Consider the following 18,318-nt stretch of genomic DNA (forward strand, 5'->3'; position numbering starts at 1 on the left):
GTCTTTGAATCCTCAGTTTCCACTCACAATTTCTTACTTTCTTAGGTTATAAGAAGCTGTGATTGTCATCTGCTGTTCTTTTGGACATGTGGATGACTTTCCACATGTGCTACTCTCATGGCCAAGTGCTCCTAAGGCCACCACAGGAAGTGATGGGGAGGCAGCAGGGAGACAGATGGACAGCCAGAGAACTTCAAAGGAAATGCCACATCAACAGATCCTTCCCTTCTCCATAAGCATCCCAAATGGAATTTCCTAAGTTTACTAATACTGTATCTAAAACAATTTTAAATGCAAATTATTAACAAACCTAAAGAGTTCAAACTCATTTCACTCAATGGAAAGATTCAGACTAGTAAGTAATATATTCAGCACAACTTCATTCAAGTCTGGGGAAAATGATTAACCAGAGTGAAGATATATTTTTAGGTCCTGATGAATAACATGTTTTCATAGCACTCCTTAGTGCTGCCTGAACTTATAATCATTAACATTGCTGCAAGGCATGGAACATCTCATATTTCTATCCAATTAATTGCAAAAATAATTCAAAATTAACTTGTGATAGTTTGCCTCTAAAATTACAATTTTTAAGTTAGTCCTAAAGAAGTACTAAAAGCTGCAGATTACAATGACCCTGGAACCTTGTTAGAAATCTCTGCAGTTCAAAACACTGCTGTTCTGCTATAGTTCAGTTTTTTCATAGTTCACATTCTAACACAACTGAACAACTACATGATGAAGCAGATTTTCATCAAATGAAGAACAAAATGCTCCACAGTATTGAGCTTATTGTAGAAAAGGAATAAACACACAGAATTATAGCAATGTTTCCTGATGCAAAGCCTTGATGTTTGAATAATCCACTTTCAGAATAGGGATCTTCAGAAGTTGTTTTTTAATAAAAAGCACATCCCATCTTTCCCACACCTCTCCTCTCTACTTCCACTTGTACTTCAAGTTGTTCAAACAGTCATGTTTCTAAGAGAGAAAAACTTTTGCTTCCCAATCAGATTTCATATAAAATCTTTGCCAGGTTTCATAAGTCTTTCTTCTATTCCTGCTGTCTGTTCTCTAGGACCACAGTATAATTTGGCAAGTTTCACTACTCTTTGAATGTATGGGCCTGTAGTGTTTGGAAGCATTCTTGGATATTCCAATAACTCTTTTCAGTGGCAGCAATCACCACAGCTCCTCTCAGTCACCATGGTCATCAGGAGCTACCACACAATGCCAAGGGCAATCAAGAGGTTTGCACCACGGTCCTAAACTGTCTAAACTTCCATCTAAACTCCCACATCCAAGCTTCTATTCCAAGACTCTGGAAGAAAGAAAATGATCTTCTAACCATTCTCAGTGAAAAAGTCATTGTTGAAAAAACCCAATTAATGCCAAGTGACATGCTTGAACCACCTGTGAACATGGAAATTCATGGGATCTTGTATGTCCAGATTACTGAACTCTACTATATTGTTTTTCAACAAGGTTCTGTTAATTTTCTCTATCTCACATGCCAAACAATGACAGTGAAGAATGTGCAAAAGGTAAAAAGGTCAAATGTTTTTAAAGCAATGAATCTCATGAAGCCTTCTGTAACAGTTAGGATGTTTTTAAAACAGTCAATCTGTTCCAGTTATAGATAATATAAAATGCTTTATTTATTATAAGAATTAGTGATTTTTTTAGATTACTTACGGACTTACTCTGATTTTCTCCATGCAGAAGTCTAAAAGACTATTAGTTTCCTTCTAAGCTCAAAGTAAATTTTGTTCTACCCATGCAAATCTCATTTTTATTAAAGAAAATATTCAATTAACCTCAAATATTCAGCATACTCAAATCTAATTAGACATGAATAAGAGATGCAGCAAAGCTATAGTAAACACACATGCAGATTTCATTACTATTATCTTACTGGCTTCTCAACTGGTATTATCAAAAAGCAGACTCATTAGGTTTCTCCCCCTATAAGCAAAGCTAATCTTGAGTAGAAGTTAGACACCCAATTATCTAAGCAAACCTCTACAAATAACAACCACATTAGTATAATGCTGCAGAATACAGTCCTGAAGCAATTAAGGCCAAACCCCACCTTTTAATATTGATTTGTTGGGATATTTTGAAGTTCAAACAGTTTTATGATCCATACTCAAGCAGTAAATAGAAAAAACAAACTTGCACAGCCAAGTTATGATTAACAGAAATAATAAAATACAGCACTGCTACATTTGAAACCCTTATGAACTACAGTCTTTCCAAAGCATGATGCTATTTTCAAACATCACAGCTTGAAATGTATTGAAGTTTCATAATTACCTTAAAACTCTGAAATTCTATTCTGTAGTCATCATATCCTTCCTGCTTTTTTAGTTAAAGTTTGCAGAGTAAATACCTAATATACAACTATGCTTAGACCATAACTAGTATACCCAGGAATCAGAATATTGTGTGAGGCTTTTATACCCTCTGAATGTTTGTTATATTCAAAGCAATGAGAATTCAAAAAGCAAGAAAAATGAAAAGCCTTAAGAAGCTTGTATTGGGTTATGGTATTATTTCAACAGGTTTTGAAAAATATATTCAGTTTAAGTCAGCCTAACTAGAACATCTGGAGAAGTGCCTACCAAAGCTAACAAGATGAAATTGTCCAGCTCATAAAAGAGTTCTCCTTTATGCAATGTCTTATTTAGCACATGATGCCAGAAATCTCATTTGTCTGAATGGAAGGAAGCCTCAGTGAATTCAGGACTTCACAGAACTACTGTTTTCTTGGTGGGTTTCTTTTTCTTTCCCAAGGCCCTCAAAGATCAATGTCCTTGGAGTCACAATGGTGGATTGAGACTGAGTGCTTTCAGCTTTCATTTAGAGTCTAGCATATGCAACATGCTGGACTCAGTATTCTCAGTAAACAGCAATTTATTAGCATTAAATACAGTTGAGTAATTTCCCATAACAAAAATTTCTTATTAAAGGTACACTGAGTATTGACAAGTGATGATCAAGTCCATGACATATTTTCTCTGAATGTATTTCAGTTGTACATGGCTAGATAGAATATTTTCCTTTTGCTGTATCATGTATCAATAGAAAAATTAGTTTGTTGTGCTCTTTCAAAAAAATAATTAGTTATGTAAAGCCTAATTTTAAAATTTATGCACTACCAGCATATTTGAATATATTGCAGTTTCAATTTCTTACATAAACCTAGTTTTGTATTTTAGTTTATACTTAATAATTGCATCCTGATCTCAGTTCTTAAAAGCCATCAGTAGTATTTCCCAAAAGAGCTGTAAGAATGACAAATACAACAGTACAGTGATAAATGTAAATATAATGTATAGGAAATAGGCTTTGTTGCAGGCATTTTCATGAGACAATTTTAGGGAAAGAACACACCTGCTCAGAGATAGGTCCCACTCACCAGTTCTATAGCTACAGTCACTCCTGTGACACCTGCTGGGTTTGGAAGTGACAGTGGAGTGTCCTCTGCAGGGAGATTGTTTCATCTGCATTCTACACTCAGCTGCTGCATTCTTTCATTTGATGTAATTCATGGCTTCATAAAGCCAAGTGATGTAATTTTAATCCAGATTTTTCTCCTTCCTATTTAAAAACAAAACAAAAACCAAAAATAATTCTTTTGTGTTTCTTGAAGTGTTAACACAAACCAAACATACCTGTGAACCATCAGGCAGTTTGTACAAGTAACACTGATGGACTGATTTGACATAGGCACAGTAAGAACCTAAGCCCCCTGGTTTGCATTTGAGAATATCATTGCAACCTATGCTGATTGACATTTGATGCTTGAAATATTTTTGCAATAGTCATAGTCTATTGGAGAAGATTAGGTTAAGATAATCTTTATGTACTAATGCTATCTGAACCACTAATTTATGTTGCCATTATTTTTAGCTACACAGCAAAGTGATCCTGGAAGGGCTGGGAACACTTTCAGCAATATTAGGTACCAAAATTTTCCACATGGAAGAGAATGGTCAGTGCCTACTGCAGACTATACCCCATGCAATAAAAATCCACCAAGTCACAAAGCTGTTAGGCATATGAAGTGCAATTGCATTTATATGGAATTCAACTTCATATACTGAAATTGACTAGTTAAATCAAACATACCTTTAAGAGTTCAAATTAATAATCTCATATAATTAAACACAACTGTTCTTCATCAGACCTTTTCTTATTCTATTTTAAGTAAAATTACATTTTTCTTTTCCTTGTAAAGTTATCTCACACTATTCAGCAAGGTCAGTGGTATTGTGTACAGATACATTGAAATAAGGTTTCTATATTTAAGTGTGAATGTCAGACTCAACAGAAAGTCACACTTCCCTAGGTAATTTGAAGAAAGAAAAGCCACTCTGGTTTCCAAGTGGAGTACGTAGGTAAGCATTCAAAGACAACATTCTTCAAAGAGCAAACACAACGTGTTGGAGTACAGAAATGTCAAAAAAATTTCTTTTTACTTCTTTCATTTCTTTCAAGTTCATATCTTTATTAAAAATATTTCCCCTATGTGGAAATATTTTGACAATTTTTGATTTTAAACTTAAATCACTTGAAGTATTAATCAGATGCAGAAGACTAGTTTTCTAGATTCAGTGTTCAAACTGCAAGTCAATACTCTAATTCATTATGGAGATAGCTTACATTTCCCCAAGCAAATTATATGATTAATCAAACTGAAAAGCAGGTGTATCCTATTGTAAAAATATCCATCATATAGAACAATTTCCATTGCTGTCAAGTCCTTTCAATATTTGATGAAGTAATTTTACCCCCTCCTTTCAAAAGACATTTCCTTTTATTATGTATCCTAAGACACTTTAACTAAAAACCCAAATCTGAATATTTCAATAAGGTTGTTTTATTATTCAGTAGATTCATGGAAATTTTACTAGGATGACAGAAAAAATTCCACACCATTCTGTCTCCACTAATACAGGTACATGGCTTCAGCTGGCAATATTACTGGGATTAGCATAGAATGATGAAATATTTAAAAGGAATTTTTTTTTCTAAAATCTAATAAATCAAATGACTGCCAAATGTCATTAAAGTGATGGTCTCTGACTTGAATATGCTTTTCATATTCAAATTTGAAAAGAAAGAGATGAAAGCCTGGAAAGGTTACTCAGTTTCAACTAATAACCTCAAGCACTCTACATTCACATGCATAAAAAATGAAATTGGCTCTATTGTCTAATTTTACTTCAGAAACAACTCTTTTCTTCTTGCACTGAACAGATGTATTAGCATCTGTATTTAAAGGGATATGCTGAGTGGTTTTGTTCACCCCAAAGTATTTAGCAGCTATGTCAGACTAGTTTGTACACAGACAGTAGCTTATGAATCAAGTCCAAATACAATATCTTGTATTATAAATTGCTCCTTTTACATTTCTTAAAATTTGTTTGACATATTTAACACTTGTAATTGCATACAGTAGGCAAAGAATATTACATTTTTTCAAGGCTAGTGGCGTAAATTCAGGTATTCTGCTTTCTTACTTAAACTGAAGCAAATGACTGTGCCATACTTTTAGAAAATTATAAGAAAAAATACCAAATTATCTTGGAGCTTAACAGCCAAGACTATTTTGAATCCCAGTTTTATTGATAATTGACGTGAATACAACATATACAAAGCAGAACACAAGCTGATTAGAAAAGATATTTATGAATCAAAACCAAAGAACTGCTTAAGAACAGCATTACCTCACATGCCATATTTCATCATTAATACAAACTCACATTATGTAGCCATGCTGGAAATATATGTAGCATCCAATATATGATATGAATTCATTTTTAAACAAGCATTTATATTTCTGTGATGCAGAGTGAAATATGTTATTTAAATCTATTCCTAAGCTGCTTTTTTTAAAAGCCTTTTCTCATTTATTAGGTACTGTTCAAGTGTACAATGGATAGTTTGTCAGCTATTGCCCACAAATAACTCTATTTAATGGGAATAAAATCAGTCTTTGCATTTAATATTTAAAAGAAAATACAATACAAAATTTCACCTAACACAGAGAATGGGCAGGTACTGAAGAATATTATCGGTTTCAAAAATGTCTCAGAGAAATTGGTTCAGTGCTTTCATTTCAGGTGAGGAAAACAAAACATGGGTAACATAGTCTATGTCAAAATGCTTTCTCTAGCATTTAATACTGACTCTTTGTAATTAATGCTACCCAAAGATTTGGAAGAATCACCAAACTCCTTCAAAAAGCTTTAGGATTAGTGTAAGTACTACATGCATTGGACATTACATCCAAATTCAAAATCTCAACTTTTCTCATCTTTCTGATTTCTAAGATTAAAAAAACTTTGGTTTAATTCTGTAATTAGTCTTGACTGCCATCTTCAAGCAGCTGTATATTCCATTTTTTGATTTCCTTTTTGGTTACAATAAAAGGCTAACACTTTGATATGAAAAATAGAATTCCAACTGTCCCAAATAGTCAACAACAGTATCCCACAGAAATATTTTAAAAAATAAGTTTGTGCTTTCTGCACAGAAAAGCTGAGTTGAAAATACCTGGTTTAAAGCACCAACACTCCTATTTTTTACACCCACAGCTTTAACTAATATATTGCCTTGAAAAACTCAAAATAAAAGGAACTTCTAAAGTGTAAGATCGGCTTGAATCCTGTATCTACCAATGCTCAAAAAAATGCATGCTTTACTCCTTAGCATTTTATATATGTATTTCCAGAGTCCACTTATTCACTTCTACTTCAAGCAAAGAGCATATAAGACAAACTATAAGCTATTCTCCCATAATCACAAGTAATCATCCATTTGCAGTCAGTATTTCAATCACTATGAATATTGATTACCAAATATAATACTGAATGAGAAATAATCCTCTTCCTCTATCAACCACTGAATTCCTGTGATCATCTTATTAACAATGCCAGAACAGAGCCACAGAAAATGCTATTACAGGAATATCAATGTAATTCAAGTGCACAGAGACACAAACATTATTCATTAGGTAATTATGATTAACAGGGCAACACAGAATCATATCCACATAAAAATACATATTGCAAAAGAATTACTCTAGTCCTGTATACAGTGACTTTTCATGTGAGGAATAACATGTTCTATTTTTACCTTTCCCCCATGCTGGTGTAGATGTGAGAACAGGAAGAGGGGCACAGAAATGTTCCCTGTTCCATCTCCATATGGATGGGACTTCATTAAAGTGCTTGCACCTCAGACTCTCCCCAAGACCTAGGGCAGAGATCTCTCCTTGTTGAATAGCTCTTGTGGAGCTGGGTTCCTACTGAAGGGGGAAAAGGCACAGAAAATCTCCCAGCATCACTGTCCTGCCGTGTGCCAGGAGAAGAATGTAATGGCCCAAGATGACAAGGTTCCATGCCACCCCTTCAGCTCTTGCTAGAATGAAGAACAACACACTGAATAAAAAGATCTATTTCTGACAATGAAGGGATCTCTGGTTGCTGCCTTTTTATCCAGTGCACAGTCCAAATTCATCATTTTTCAGACCAGCATAAATTCATCTTTAGTATCTTCTAAGGCATTAATTGCTTGCTACAGCTTGAGCCAATTCAATGATGAGGTACTGACTCTCTATGCAAAACTTGTAATGTACCAGCCATGCACTCTTTTTCTTTCCAAAATGACAATGGCTAATTAGGTATAGAACACCAAACATTTTAGAAAAAAGAAGGTTCTAGAGGGAAGTGTGCTTTCCCACCACCACCATGACAACTTTACATCTGATCATGAAGTCACAGTTGCACTTTGCTCACAGCAGAACTTTTGATCACTTGCATAGAGCAACTTTTGATCACTTGCTTTCTCTTCAGCTTGCCTCACACCCTTTCTGAAGAAAAACCACAAAATTGTTCAATATTTCTCCTCAAGTATAACTAACAGATTTTAAAGATAAATTGTTTCTAGGGGTGATAATACAAAAATATAAATATATCTGGACCTGTTTCATCAGTGAGATACAAACTTGGATAATTCTGAATTTTATTTTCTCCCCAAGAAGCTGGGAAAACTTCATAAGCCATACTGTTACTGTCCTGAATGAAGGTACACCTACCCCTGCAGACTGTCTCAAAAAGAAAACTTCACTTTTTTAAATGTTTTATCACTCATCTTCAATTGATCTATCTGAAAAAATAAAAACCAAACAGCAACCTTATCAATCTCAAAGCCACTTAGCTACACAGGTACCAACCAGTCACATAATTAAGACATTCAAAGGTTGTGTAGACTTACAACTACCTTTCATTTCAAAGGGAAGCATAATTCTTAAGCTAAAAAAGCACAAAAGGCAGAAAATTCCTTGAGGAAAAAAAGATACATTTTTGGTACACTGAAGTTACAGAAATAAGATGAAATAAGTAGCAGTATTATGTAAAAATCTAGTCCAAAACAAATATAATAGGATTTCTTCCTTTGTATATAGAGCTATGCATGTATTTTTCTATATGTAGATCACAGCCTTCTGTCTTGATTTAAAAAATAAAAAAAATTTCAAAAATCTGTATTTGAAAGTTAATCCATTTAAGAAAAAAGTACTTCTTAGTATGGGAAGAAAGCAGAAGTGTCAGAATAACATCTTCATTTGCTAGGAGTGCATCTGTAGTGAGAAACTGCATCAAATTGCACATTTTTAATGGGATTGGGTTTCTTACTGAAGTTTTAATACTTAATATTTGATACTGTGTCCTCCCCTTGTCATTACAGAATTGTGTGAGAACAATACAGACCTTCAAAGATGAGCAGAACTTGATTCTTATAATTTGCATAATGTGAAAAAACAATGCTTGGTGGTATTTATCACAAACAATCAAACTAAAACTCAAGTTTCAAATCCTTTGCTTGTTAGACCTCCAGTTAGAACAATACATTCTACTTGTAAAGCCACCATAAATTCCTCCTGTGTCCATAAGCTCTGATGAATAGTCTCTCCAGTAAGCAACTGAGGAGCATTTGTATTCATAACCTCAAAAAGATTACCAGCTAGGTTGAGAGTGACTCCTGCTGATGCTTTTCCTGTGGGCTTACACATTCAGCCTTAAATCTGCCCTTCTACATAATTTCATATTCTGACTAATTTGCTTTATTTGTTACCTAAAAAATAATGGGCAGTGACGTTAGATTCTGTAGTTTTTCAATCATTTTAAAAGCTGCTGTTTGGTGTTGTTTGGTATTATTTCTCCATCTTCTTTCATTTCTTCTATCACAAAGAATGACTTGCAGTACATGCTTTCAATTACAACTTCAAAGTGTCTTTGACAAGGGGTAGACAGAAGTTGTAAGTCAATCATTTCAGCATAGTCTCTCCTCAAACTCCTGTCACCTCACACTTTATCAGTTGCAAAACACAGCTTAGGTATTTCCTGGATACTTTAAACTCACTTTTACTTTAGTTTCTGGATTACAGTGACCCCCCCAGCAAACAACACCTCAAAGATGGAGGATGGCAAATGGTTCTTTTTAATCTTAGACCAATCAGAAGTCTTTGAAAGTACTGACCACAAAGTTTAACAAGCTGCTGTTATCATGCTCTGATAAGATGGTTCTGTTTCATAGATTTTATTTCTTGTTTTATTAAATATGCTGGTGCAGCACTTTAAATTCCCCAATTTCTTACAGAAGAAAAGCACAAAGCAACAGAGGTTACTTCAATACAGGAGTAGAAGAATACAAAGGATTAGTATTTCTGGCACATTAGAACTGAGTCAACTCAGTAACACAGGGTGATACTAAACCCCTGAAATTTAATTCTCTAAATTCAGAATAAATTCACAAAACAAGCCAAGTTGAGGAAAAAAAAATTTGAACACTCAAAAATCTCCCTGAAGTACACTGAAGACATTCAGGTCCTGCAGAAAATAAGTGTAAAGAGGAATCATACCAGCCGAAATTTAAAACTGCAACACAATATCCAAGTAATTTCCTTTTTTAATGAATACAGCTAGCACATGGGTGGAAATACACTATTCAAGTAATTGTACCCAAAAAACCATAATAAAATGAATAGTTTTTATTGATTTGCTATACATAAGCTTGAAGCTTTACAACTTCTCACCTTAGCACAAGTTTGTGCCCTTCACCGGGAGAACCATGAACACTTGGTGTTGCTTTTTTGCTGTTTAGGAAAGATTTTCATGTCAAAATTAGTTACAAGTTGAGATCTTAACTTAATGGCTGCTATCAGTGAACTGCTATTAGAGCAAGAGAATGCACTTATGGTATCTGCAAGAAAAAAAGAGATTAAAAACCAGAACCACTACCAAACAAATTGGGTTTGCCAGTAATTGTCTCATGGCACATTTTAAGACAACTTGGAAGTTGACAGCAGTAAATTTTATTGTGAAATCTGAATGCTATATAATATCCTGTAAGGATTTGGTGTAGATGTGGGAGTGTAAAGGAGCAGGGGATGGAAGAGAAAAAATATTTTAATTTTTTTTTTTTTTAATATAAAGACCATGCCAAAGAAAATGCAAATTCCCAGTTTTGATGTCTATTTTGAGGATCTGAAACAAGGCTTTTAATCAATGTATTATACATCAAATTGATAATGTTAACTTCTGATTATTCAAATGTATGAAATATTCATAGAGAACTGTCCAAACTTTTACATTTCTCAGACTTCTTTTCTCTATTAATTATCATGCCTGGAAGCTTTTTAGTAAAAGCAGCAGCCATCAGCCTGACTGAACCTGACAAGCTAGCAAGGCCCAATTACACTGGCACTCTGTGGCACTTTGATGTACTGGAAACGAAAAGAGATAGGGGCAAATTGTATAGCACATTATGTTAATGACTTGATTTAATCCAGCCACTAAACTTTATGTAGCCTGTTAAAAAAGATGCTAACACTAATTATGCCACTTTGGAAAGGAGAGAAAGGGACAAGCATTTCATACCGACAAAGTGAAGCTCATAAATGTTGTAAATGAAATGAAACAAAATGAAGTAATCTATGATTAATCATACATCATAGACAAGAAGAAAAGAGAAAGAAGCAAGTGGTACAGTTAAGTACTGGAAAATCTGTTAGATACCCTTTGTGATCAACATATCTAAGAAATAACCATGAACTGTCTAATTTGCAACATGCAAAAAAACCTCAGTATGATCTTAAATGGCTTTAACAGTTTGGCACACAACTCAGATCTAGGGGATAATTAGCATAACCATCTCCACAAATCACAAGTCTTATTTACAGTGTTTGATTACCAGCAGGATATTTATCTCAAAAGATAAAAGGAAGTGATTTTTAATCTAAAAAAAATACAAATTCAGTAACAATTTTGACATGCTGTATTCCATAATTAACCCAAGAATTTATATCAACTAATGCATACTTTTAAAATCCAATCTGTATAAAATGCACTTGTTGTCTTAATAGTTCAAGTGTTTTATTGTTTCATCTACCCTTCATGAACATGCATTTTTGTTACCACAAGAACAGATCAATGGAGAAAGGTAGAAATTGATGAACTGAAATGAATCTACACACAAAGTTCTTGCAGAAGTGCTCTTAAATGTGATAAAATAAAATACATGACAAGAAAATTATAGAACAAGTGTATTGTATTTTGATTTAATAGAGATGAGCAGCACTAATTTTAGTTCTCAAAATTACAGGTGTCAATTGTTTTTAAAATTACACATATAAACAATGCAATTCCATCTCCAAAAGTACCTTCTGCATCTTTCTGAAGAATATATGAGTGACAGCATTTCTAAACCTCTTCTACAGCTTAAAAAAAGAACAGCTATATTTCTCATACAAAGAATTGCTTCTTGTTGATAGTTGCTTGTAGGGTGTTTCAAGCCTTGAAAAGAGCATTAAAAAAAAAAAAAAAAATCAAGCTACCTCTAGGATATCACACTGCAGAACATAACAAACCATGAAGTCTGATAGGATCTAACAGTACAGCCCTGGTCCTTTAAAAGAAGGCTGAGACAGATCAGAGAAGTATTAACTGTTAAAAGTACTGTCATCAATTTTACTTACTAGTTTTATATTTTTTAACATTGTTTAGTCAAGGTTAGATCAAAAAGGATGAAATATTCTTGTTTTTCTTTTTTTTTTAGAACTCTCCTACTGAAATACTGTTCAAAGAAAATTTTCCAAATTTGTATTAATGTAATCATATTTTTCTTATATGTCTTTGTGATAATTAATTGCTGGTCTTAAGAATAAGTCAAGAGAACATGATTAGTGCACTTGCCCACAAATAATACTAGAAAAAGAAGTACACTGAAGTGATTTGATACTGTACATACATAACTTTACTGAAAACTGGTGTTAGATACAGCAAAGCTGCTCTTTGACAGCTTTAGGTTTAAAATATTTTTTAGTCTGGCCAAATAATTGCCACATACATTCTGATTCAGCTGTTTAATATTACTGGATAATGGACTTGAAATAATACAGTCATTTCTGTCAGATTTTATTGCTTCAAGAGCACTATCACCTTGATGTGAAAAACATTGGAAGAATCAATGTGGTTAAAGCCCTTCACTGAGTCCATCTGAGTTTTGCTGAGGAGCCTGATAGCATTATAGGTGCTTTCCTAACAAATGAAGAATAAGTGCCAGGCAAATCTTCTCTTCCTTGCAAGAGATCAACCCTGCAAATCAATGACCTTTATAGTCATCTAAACTGTATTTTTTTCTGGTTTGTAAAAATAAAAAAGTAGTGCTTCCCAGATGAAAGTTGAGGACTGGAATGATAGAAGTCCTGTGATGAACTGAGGTATGAACAACTGTTAGCTTTATACAGGAATATGGCCTGAATTTGTGGATTTCCTCTGACTATGTTTAACACCATGCACACAGAAAGAATAATTTCTCCTTTTTTTTTTAAAGAGAAAAATAGTTCTGTATGCAGGTGGATTATTTCAGAGCATTTTGGGTTTTTCTTCTCTGAAGCAAATTACTTATAAACACAACAGGGATTCAACATCATATTTTCCAATTTTTCTAATGTGTTCTTACATAGAAGCTGCAAACAAATGAACATGAAATTTTAGCATTCTGTTTGTGCTTTTACTGTAAACTTGGTATTGTGGACTTGGTTTATTTCAATGATAAACACTTTAAGCTCAGAGGTGGAACAGGATGACCTGCCTTTTATGATCTTTAAATAAATCTGACTCTAACAACTTTAAGTCACGAATATGATAAGACATCCTACCCCTGTCTCTGTCTGAAAGGATTTCCAATAGCAGCATTGGCTGTTATCTGCAGACAAAAGGAGCATATTCATTAAAATGGTCTTTAGAACAGCATAGTTCTAAGGGAGAATATAAAGACATTTAAAATAGAAGCCAGGTTTCCCTTAATATTTTATGAATCTAGGTCAGATACCAGATTTTTGCATTCAATTATGATACAGTTTCCATTTGGGAAGAAAATAACACCACCATATCCACTACCCAGCTTCAGCTATAAAGTACACCAGAATATAATTTCTGTCATGGAGCTTCTCATAACGAGGCAGCTCCCACTGCTAGTAAGAAATGCTTAGGAAAATGGAAAGAGACATAGATTTATTAACAAAATACAGTTACTTATTCATGAAGATGAATTCTACCTTCTGGTTCCAATCCTTCAGTTATTTCTCTCTCATTTCCAGAAGTAATTGATGTTTGGTCAGCTAACTGCTCCTCTGACAGATGTGAGAGCTTTTCTGTCTCTTGTTAAATTTCTTCAGCCATCTCCACCTTATCATCTGCTAGCCTTTCTTGTTTAACCTCCTGTCTCATATGCTACATAAAAAGATAAACTTGCAGTCTTTATAAACCCCTTGAATAGTAAAACTTACTAAAGTTTCAAAACTTGAAGAGTTATGGCCAATATTCATTATGCAGTCTTTAAACACTGGTATTGTTTATGCAGCACAGGAAACAATGAGAAGCTGTCAACTGCAGTAACAAATAATTGATATAGTAAAAAGAAATTGTCTAACTATGTATATTTGTGAAAACATAACTATTATAATCACTTGGTACCTGTCAACATATATACAGCCTCTTAGATTTCCAGATTCATTTATATTTCAGCTCTTTTAGTTCTACAAGACTCAGTTTAAAAAAAAAAACAAACCAAGAAAACCTGCTCCACTACTATCTTATTCAGTTAGCAATTTTACAACTAAATTATACAATATTTTCTGTTTCAAGAGCAAACTAATATCATATAAAAAAGAATCAGCCTTGTCACATAATACAAACATTCTAAGGTAAAATATCTTTAGTACACAACTTACTCTGAGGTAATCTTACTCCCTTGGTTCTCTTTGAGTACAATTATGTACAACAGCACCTCATCAATGGATACAACGTTGTGTCCAGGATGGAAACTCAGCGATGACTTGGTGAGGTCAGTGATGTTAAACCCCACAGAAGTGAGGCCCTGCTGTGCTCTCCTGGAGAACTGCAGCAGTGCCAGCACCTCCCTCTGCACGGGGCACCTCCCAGGGCTCACCCACCCTCAAATCTGCCACACTGGAAGGACCATGGCAGACAGCAAGGCCTGGGCTGATCCCCACCCACATATTTCCAGAGTCTTTGAGGTCTAAACCCTGCTTGTTGGGAAGCACAAAGGGATCAGATGTGATTTATTCACTGAACCCATGGCAGGTACCTCTTAGGTTGATGGGCACCTGTACACACACAGAAACAGGTGCTCACATCACTGTACCTGTGTGTGGGACTGGATTATGGTATGAATGTGACTGTCCCCTACCTACAGCCAAATCATTGTTATAGTTGTAGTGAACCCTATGAGATTGCCTGGTAAATGTTAAAATAATCAGTGATTAAGTGCTGCTAGACTCTTTTGCACCCTTATCTTTGCATCCATATCTTGGCACACTTACCCCCTTTGCATTCCTGAAAATCATTCCAAATTGTTTCTAATTCAATCTTCCTTCATATGCTTTAAATCTGTGTAGTAAGTGAGCCTTGCCAACAAACTCAGTAAAGCCATGTTTTCACAAATCCATGTTAAACCCTGCTTTTGCCAAAACCTTTGATAGTGTTGCTTTAATTGCCCAAACCACTTGTTCACAATACCTATTTAGCTATATGCCGAAGTCATTCCATTTATTCATTATTTCCCTCTGCTATATACTGGTAATTTTTAGAGGGAAGGCAAAACAAACTCCACCCAAAAAAGAACAAAATGTGCAGGGCCAGAAGCTGGACTTTGGTGATCCTGGTGGGTGCCTTCCCACTCACTATGTTCTATGATTCTGTGAGATGATCCCCCCGTGATCCCTTCCAGCCTGAACCATTCTGTGATTCTGTGAATACTGCTGCAGTGGCAATGATAAAAAGCTGTAATCAAATCCTAGATACACAGGGCTTGAACGATATTAGAACACCTATGCAAGCTGCAGCAACTTAATAGCAATTAAAATTGCAGTACCCTGGTGGTACAGTCAGGGGTCCAAGAAGCTATTGAGTGCTAATTTGGGGAAGGCAAAGATTGCCACTTAAATGTTAGGCATGCACTTAAAAGATTGCACTTCAAAATAGAAGGACAGAAGATGGAAAGTGTTGCCTAATTTTCCAAATTTAGTTAACCAAATAATAGTACAGCCCATGATATTTTCATACTCTGAATATAATTTTAAATTTAGCATAATATAATCAAGCTATCAGTAACAACTTCCAATATGCTGTAACTTCATAGTAATGTAGCTTAATGTATCTTTATTTATATTAGTATCACTTAAGGCCAATTTTGCTAACACTTGCTGTGGTCAAAAAAATGTTTAAATGTTCAATTTAGTATTAGCTGTCAATAAAGCTACTCAGAATCTTAATAATAAGCACATGATGAACTGAAGCCATACTCATAAGAATTATTCACAAGTTGGTGAACTTCATTCCATCACTTTTTAAAAAATACACATTTGAAGAATCAAGTCTAAAAATATTTAGGTTACTTCCAGCTTGTGCTCTTCTTTTGTAAACTTTATATATTGCTACAGTGTATAGCATAGTGTTGAGATACAAAAATAGGTTGCAAAGTCTTAAATATTCACTGAGAAGTTGCCCTACAGCATGGGAAAAACACAGATGAAATAATCTCTTGAGTAGATTAGAAGAAAAAGGTATTATTATAAATGTACACAACTGTAAATCAAACTCAGTGTATACTGGAAATATTAAAAATTTCTGAATTAATGAAGTTGAAAGACAATTAAACATGGCCAAGGGCCCATATAGGCTTCATGTAACTTTGCATTAAATAGAATAGTGGCTTATAATTTGAGGGAAACTGTCAGATGGGCCTCTTTTCTGTAAGAGTTTTCAGTGTAGAGGGGAGAAGAAACACTGAATAAAGAGTAAGAATTAAGCCAACAGAAGAAGAATAAATGCAGCTGAAAAAATATGAGCCTCGTTCAGCATATAATCTGTATTTGGTGAATTTTTGAACTTAATAGCTAGTCATAACCTTAGCATATTGTACAAATGTTCACTTAAAAGGCAGCTTTGAAATCACCAGCAATAGAAACTACACTTTTCTGGGCAATATTCCTGAACTTCAACATAGGTATGACCTCACATCTTGAGAAAATATTAGATTTTTTCAGAAAAATACTTCTTTCTACTTTGATCTTGTCAAGGATTGCATTTTTGTCTGCTAAATCAGATTTGATAGCCATCTCTAGTTTAGCAATTTGCAGTTTCATTTGCTGTTCCTTTGATTTCCATTGCTGTTCATGGGTCATACAGAAGACACTGTAATAAAACACATGGCATGTGAAAAACTTTTAGAAATCAGCTTCAACAGAAAATAATAAAGAAAAAAGCTTTTAGTGGCACAGAGACCACTGTCATCATGTCTTAGGAATTAAGTAAACACATGCTGGTCTGCTGCTGTTGAAACCAAGGCGCCTTTCTCAGGCTGCGGTTAAAAAACATGAAAGAGTTTGTGGGATGAGCAAAGGAACTGGCCTTAATTTAGAGATCCAAAGTCAAAAAGTTGGCAGCATGCAACATTTGTGGGACTAGAAAAGGAATTCAGATGCATATCCCAGAATAATCCACAACTCCAAACCTCAGCAACTGACAACTAACAAAACCATTCTTTCCGCATACAAAACCTCTTAATGCAGAGAACTGGGATCATCCACCTGATTTCTTTTAAATCTGTGAAACATGCACAGCACAAAGTCAGTTGACTGTTCAAAGAAAAATGTTGACCACAAAGTGACAACGGCTTTCCCATACTGTAAAACAACAATTCTGATACTGATTAAGAAGCACATTTAAAGTAATCGTTCTCCTACTTTAAAGAAAAAAACCAGAGGTGGGCCAAGAAATTAGAATAACTTCTTTGCCTATAAAACATTATTTACTTGTAAACTACCAATCTATGTGCAATAAGGATTGCATGGACGCAGAACTGGAACTGCTGAAACCACAACAAAAAGTGTTACTCAGATTAAAACTAAATTAAGTACATTATGTAATTTACAGTGTAACTCTCAGTAGGCAAAAAGACAAAGCTATGCAATGAGTTGTCACATAAATTAGACAGTGAGTGGCATAGTCTTCATATTAGTATATTTGCATTCTTATTTACTGAAAAAATGTTGATCTTCACAACAAGCACAAAGCAGTTTATTCACTTTTGTACTCTGTGAAAAATCAGTAATTGTAGGGTTTTGTAAACGAAAAGTCAGTTCCTCAACTCTTTGGTGAAGCTCGTCAGCCAAAAAACTTTATATTTTACATACACCAATGTATTAGAAATCTTTTGATATCTATTTTTTTAATCCCCCATCTCTTCAAGAGATCTATGTAACAAGTCTTGACCACAAAAAGAGAGGAGGAAGAGATGCTGCAGAAGGACAGCCCACATAGGTTCACAGAGTCTACATGCTGATAGTTCTGAGTTCCCATGAGTGCATTTATATCTCATATATTTGAAGAATGACTTCAAGATTAAAGAAATAAAATATTATAGCATTATTTGTAAACCCTGAAGTAGATAGGGTTTATATTCCTACATATATTATTCATTAAAACATTGTAAATCCCTGTATTTTGTGTTTTTCTCATACTATATCTAACCTATGTACACAGTTCTCTAGGCATAGAGCATTTTATAGAGTGACTGTTTTCACAGCATGCATGACCTAAGTCCTGCAGTAACACATGCATCACTCTCCTATAATTTTGCAGGTAATATACAGGCAATATAATGCACTGAATCCACTACCACCCCACGGTATTGCCAAGGTACAGAAGAGACAGTGTGTTC

General features: G+C 34.4%; 1 long non-coding RNA gene across 1 annotated transcript in view; it reads right to left on the minus strand.

The window, feature by feature from the left end:
• The window catches only part of LOC132332626 (uncharacterized), a 39,954-nt gene that overhangs the window by 9,389 nt on the left and 12,247 nt on the right, over positions 1-18,318 (minus strand). The window contains exon 2 of the long non-coding RNA XR_009487959.1: positions 3,422-3,603. This is a non-coding gene — a long non-coding RNA (uncharacterized LOC132332626). The remainder of the gene's footprint in view (positions 1-3,421; positions 3,604-18,318) is intronic.

Source organism: Haemorhous mexicanus, chromosome 12 (assembly GCF_027477595.1).
Source record: "Haemorhous mexicanus isolate bHaeMex1 chromosome 12, bHaeMex1.pri, whole genome shotgun sequence".
NCBI classification, from domain to species: Eukaryota; Metazoa; Chordata; class Aves; order Passeriformes; family Fringillidae; genus Haemorhous; species Haemorhous mexicanus.